This window comes from Meles meles, chromosome 12, assembly GCF_922984935.1.
Source record: "Meles meles chromosome 12, mMelMel3.1 paternal haplotype, whole genome shotgun sequence".
Lineage (NCBI taxonomy): Eukaryota > Metazoa > Chordata > Mammalia > Carnivora > Mustelidae > Meles > Meles meles.
In genome coordinates, this window is record NC_060077.1 from 93243572 (window position 1) to 93249571 (window position 6000).

Below are 6000 nucleotides of genomic sequence, written 5' to 3' on the forward strand. Positions count from 1 at the left end.
TTTAAGAAAGCAAGTAATATCGTGCAATTTTTGTCTTAACCGAATGGATCAGAGCAACAATTGCTGGATACGTTTAAGAGGTAGAGAGATCCCTTCCAATCAAAGTAACCAGTAAATACTGCGCCTGGCGGGATGAGCGGCACGTGTCAGGCAGAATGAAGGCAGGAAAGCGGTTTAGGCTTGTTTTTGTTCCCTGTGGCTGCCGTTACAAATTACCAGAAACTGGAAGGCTAAAAACACAAATTAATTACCTTTAGTTCTGGTGGCTGGAGATTCTAAAATCGGGATGCATGCAGGGCCGGGCTCCTTCTGGGTGTTCTAGTGGAGAACCTGTCTCCTTGCCTCCCAGACTCCGGAGTCAGCCTGCTCTCCCTGGCTCGTGGCTCCTCTCTCAGCGGGCTGCAGGGGTGCAGCGGACGGCTCGGCAAGCCCCTCTCTCCTCTGTTTCTGTCTTCGTGTCTTCTCCCTCTGCTTCCCCAGGATTCGCCCACTTAGACAGCCCAGAATAATCTTCCCACCTTAGGACCCTTCACGTCAGACATCTGTCAAGTCCTTTCGGCCAAACAAAGTGACCTGCCTGCAGATTCAGAGAATTCAGGCACAGCAGTCGTTGGTGGGAAGCTGTCGGCCTGGAGCTGAGGGATGAGGAGAAAAGTGCTAAAAACACTGGGACCAAACTCTAGGGATTGAATTCCAGACACAGAATAAGGTGACCGTCCAGAGGTAGGTTTCAGCTCATGTGAGGGAAAATTTTCTCTTAAAGAAAGCCGTGCAGGGGTAGAAAAGGGAATTTCTCTGACGTCAGAGATGTTGAAGCAAATATGGGTGACAAGCCTGGATAGAATTTTAAGGTTCTCCCAAATCTGTGATTCCAAAATACCTTTGTTATCATGAAACTGACACCTTCAAGAGTAGGCTTAATTCGGAAGCACGCATTTGCAGGACTGAGGGAGATCCACCGGTCTCTCTTTTTGTCACTCTCATTGGAACGATAAAATAGATCATGGATAATAACACTGTGTGGTATGCATATTCTCACTAAAGAAAGAAAGGCAGGGATTGTTTTTAGATCTAGAAGTGTCTGAGCGAACTTTGAAATGGTTTGACAGCTGTTTCCCCTCACATGAAGTGAACCTCAAGCAGCACAAGGTACAACAGAAATGACACAGGATCCCATCGACCGCTTTGACCTCTTGGTATTTGTTACTCCAGTCATTCTTCAGACACAAATGAATCAAGCAAGAAAACTCAAAGGGATGAATCAGGGAAACTGAACCTTGCACACATATTGGCAATGACTCCCAAACAGAGAGGAACCAAAGCAGCCCTAGGTTTTGCTGTCTCGGCTCTAGGCATCATGGAATCCATGTTCTGCAAGGGTATGTCCTTCAGTGACCCTCAGAGGAGGTACTGGTGTGTGGCCTCCGTTCGCAAAGAAAAATTAATGGGATTACAACAGATTGCCTTATAAAAGTTATTCTTTCCTGGGGGGCACAAAAGAAATGGCTTCTGTGGAAGTAGAGAGGGATGGGGAAGGGGTGATGCCAGTTATCACGATTAAGAAGCCCAGGAGGCAAGGGGATCTTTATAAACTTAGTTACTCTCAAGGAGAGAAAGCATAAGCCCAAGTAAATTGGATCTAAAGAAGCCTGTTTTCCACCAGGTTCTAAAGGGGGCATTCTTTGGACCAGAGCGGCAGAGCATGATGGCTTCTCTCATACTATTTTGAAGTCACCAGATCACGCAGTGTTTAAACAACTCATCGCCATTAACAATTGTTTCTCTTCCTCCCTCTCTCCTCACTTCCTCCCTCTTTTCTCCTCACCCTGTATATTGCAACTTGGTGGAAACATGCCCTTAAATCCCATCTCTCCTTGTGTCTCGGCAGATCGTATTTCCAACTTGCTAAGATCCAAGAAGAATGCAATAAATGTGAGCAGTGGGTCTAGAATCAGACGATAGGATCAGGCAGCTCCCACTGACAGGAGACTGGGTTTTAGAAGGTTTGAGTTTTGTGACATCTGCATGCACACAATGATTCTAGACTGATGTATCTGGACACTGCTAAAATGCCTTGTGGAAGAATATCGAGTCCTCACTGCCTTTAACTTACAATAAACCAAAGCTTGTGTGTTAGCAGAACACATACGACTGAATAGTCTTTGAATCTTCAGCATGAGGGGATAGTCAGCAAGTTGCAAATCTTTAGCAGAAAAAAATCATAAACTATAATGAGATGCAAGCTTGGGTTGAAAAGAAAAAGGCAGCAAAATATGTTTTGTGTATTGACATTTTTATTAGAAAAATATAACTAAAAGAACAAAATTGACAGGGATAAAATTTTCCAACCAGCAGTGGCACAATTATTGCTTGGAGATCTTGTCAAACATCAGGAGACCATTAAGAAGCAGTCCTAGTCATCACACACCAAGGAAAACAAATTCACAAAAAATACCTTGTCAGGGTAAATTCCTTTCTGCTCCAGATACCAAGCATCTAACAATTTTCTCCCCAGGAGAGGTAATGAAGTGAATGCATTAGAATAACAATAATAATAATTCCTATGGTTGTAAATTATTTCAGTTTTATCCAAATTTTCTAATTCCCAATTAGACGAGGGGAGCTACAAGAAATCCTAAGAGAGGATGCAAAAAGATCCAGGTGAAGACCAACCACACATCACTGAATTTTATGCTTCTCTTCTCTACGGAAATGTTTCTCTGGAGAAGGGTAGTATTGAACAGGATTTTCTCAGTTATCTTATTTTCTTCTGTGGCTTACCTAAATCCACCCTCTCCCCATCATGAAGTGTGCGTGTGCACTCGAGTGCTCAGCACGGGTGAGGATGGGAACTATTTCAATTATGGTCTGACTTTCTTAGGGAAACTTTAAAACTTGACCAATCCAAGGGTCCAGAGACAGCCAAGCTGGTAGGGAGCAGAACTCCAACGTCATCCCATTGCACTTCAGATAAGGTAAGATCCAGTCACCTTACCTGGGGTTAGCAACCTCTCCATAGGCTTACCTCACTTTCTCTTCCAAAATCAAGATTCAACCATTCCAGTCTTTTGGTATGCTTCTGAAACATACCAAACTCATTGCCACCAAGGGACTTCACTCTGGCAATGTCAGTCTTCTGGGACTCTCAGTGGTTCTTTCACATCATAGCTTTCACTTGAGCTTCATATGACTTTATTCATTCTGCCATTCAGATCTCAGCCTAATGTCATCTCCATGTTAGGACTCCCACTTCTGGCCAAGATGGAGTCACAGAGAATGTTCTAATCTTCCTACCTGGCTTGGAACAATTTAAAAAAAATAGACTAAATTAAATAATAGAATTAAGTATATATTTAAATTAATTAAAATTAAGTATATATTTAAAGAATTACTAATCAGGCAACAGAAGACAAAGATTTTTGAGAGACAGGAAATAAGAGAACCTCAACATCTGTCCTCTATTCTCTATTGTCTAGAGAGAGTTTCCAGACCATGGTGCATAGAGGGAGAATCCAGGAAGAACCAGACAGATGCTCTGAATTGAGGAGAGAAGATGAAATTTAGGGGAGAATAAACCAATCAGATTCACAGAACAAAGTTTCAGAGAAGAGAATTTCACAGAGAGAATCTGAGAGATCTGCAGAAGGTTGCCTCATGTGTTTGTTGAAGTACTCATCAACACATGTATATAAAGAAACTAATTCAACTTGAGAGACAAACCATCAAAAAGTATTAGAGAGATGGATAAATTGAATATCACAAAAAAAGTCAAACATTTGGGCTTCAAATGACACCATTAAGAAAATGAATACAAGAAATAGACTAAGAAAATATTTCAAAATGTATCTGACGAGGCACACCTGGGTGGCTCAGTGGGTTAAGCCTCTGCTTTCCACCCTGGTAGTGATCTTGGGGTCCTGGATCAAGCCTCACATGGGGGTCTCTGCTCAGGGGGGAGCCTGCTTCCTCCTCTCTCTCTCTGCCTGCCTCTCTGCCTACTTGTGATCTCTGTCTGTCAAATAAATAAATAAAATCTTAAAATAAAAACACTCCTAAATAATATGAAGACAAACAACTCAATTAAAAAATATTTCTACAGATATGTCACCAAAGAAGATATATGAATGGTTAGTAAGTACAAGATCAACATTGCATTAGGGAAATGCAAATTAAAAATGCAATGCAATATCATTTCACATTCATTAGAATGACCACAGTAAAGGACACACAATAAAAAATTTTGGCAATGATGTGTTGAAACAGGAACATTTATATATTACTTGTGAGAATTGTAGCCACATTGGAAAACCATTTGGAAATTTCTTCAAAAGTTAAATATAAATTTGTGTTATGACTCAGCAATTCCATTCATAAGTATCTACTCAAGAGACATGAAAATACAAAACTACACACAGGCTTCCACCTGAGTGTTATTAGCAGCTGTCTATAGGAAAATAAATTAGTAGTTGTCTGGGTAATGGAACTAGGGTTAACAGAAAATGGGCATGAAGCATCTTATTAGTATGATGAAAATATTCTAAAACTGACTTGTGGTTATGGTTTCACAACTTGGTAAATTAAGTAAAAATCATTGAGTTGTATACCTGAAATGGGTAAACTATATTAATATATTAAAATATATATTAGAGAGAAAATATATATATATATATTAGAGGGAACAGTACCATTATTCACACAGGGCCAAGCATAGTGCCTTTTCTTACCAGCAAGCCTGAAATTTGTTATAAATCATGGAGCATTGGATAGACTACTCACAATAGTCTTTCCCCAGAAGCTGGGAATAATAAGCCCTATGCTAGGCACTGCTATGATACCAACTAAAAAGTATTAAAAGCAAGACCTGAAAAGGAGAAAAAAAAACTATTTCCATGTAACTTATAAACTGCACTTGAGAACAAAGGTCAAAAATATGTTTAGGAATAGAAAGATATACAATACCAAACTATGGAAAATTCACAATGTCTGGCTTTCACCCAAACAAAGATAAGCATGTATACAAAAAAGGAAGCAGGAAAATACAAATCCTGGTAACAATTTTTAGAAATCAGCTAGTTGAAACTTATTTAGAAATTTTAGATAAAGAAATATTAGAATTTGCAGTTATAGTAGTTTTATTCTGAATATTAAAACAATGAAGCCAATCATAGATGACATAAAAAATGATCCAAATTGGGGCCCCTGGGTGGCTCAGTGGGTTAAAGCCTCTGCCTTCGGCTCAGGTCATGATCTCAGGGTCCTGGGATCGAGCCCTGCTGAGCAGGGAGCCTGCTTCCCCCCCCCCCCCCCTCTGCCTGCCTCTCTGCCTGCTTGTGATCTCTGTCAAATAAATAAATAAAATCTTTTAAAAAAATGATCCAAATTGAATTCTGAAATATGAAACCTACAGTGGATGAGATGAAAATACACTAGATGAGCTCAATAGTTGATTAGCTGTTGTAGAAGAATGTGAAGATATAGTAATAAAACTGTGAAAATGAAACACGTAAAGAAATATGATTTTTTTTAAGTGAAACTGTGAGCTTTGAACTGTAGAACAACTTTAATGGCTGAGAATTTTCCAAATTTGATTTAGAAGAAAAACACTATAAATCTGCAAGTACATGAAGCTCCAAGGATTCTGATAATAAGAAACATGGAGAAAATAGCACCAAGGTGCATCCTAATAAACTTACTCAAAACCAATTCTAAAAAGAGAATTTTATGAGCACCCGAAGGAAAAGGACATGTTAATTACAGAGAAACAAAAATAAGGACTCCTCCAGAATTCTTGTCAGAAACAATGCAACCGAGAAGATAGTGGAATAGCATCTTTAAAGTATTGAAAGAAAAACAGAATTATCAATCCAGAGTTCTATAGCCAGTAAAAATATCTTTCAAAAAGGAAGGTAAAATTATGATGTTTTTCAAAAGTACACAAGTTGTCTAGATTAGCAGCTCATCAATACAGCTGTAGATCATCACCAATAGTACCATGGTAAA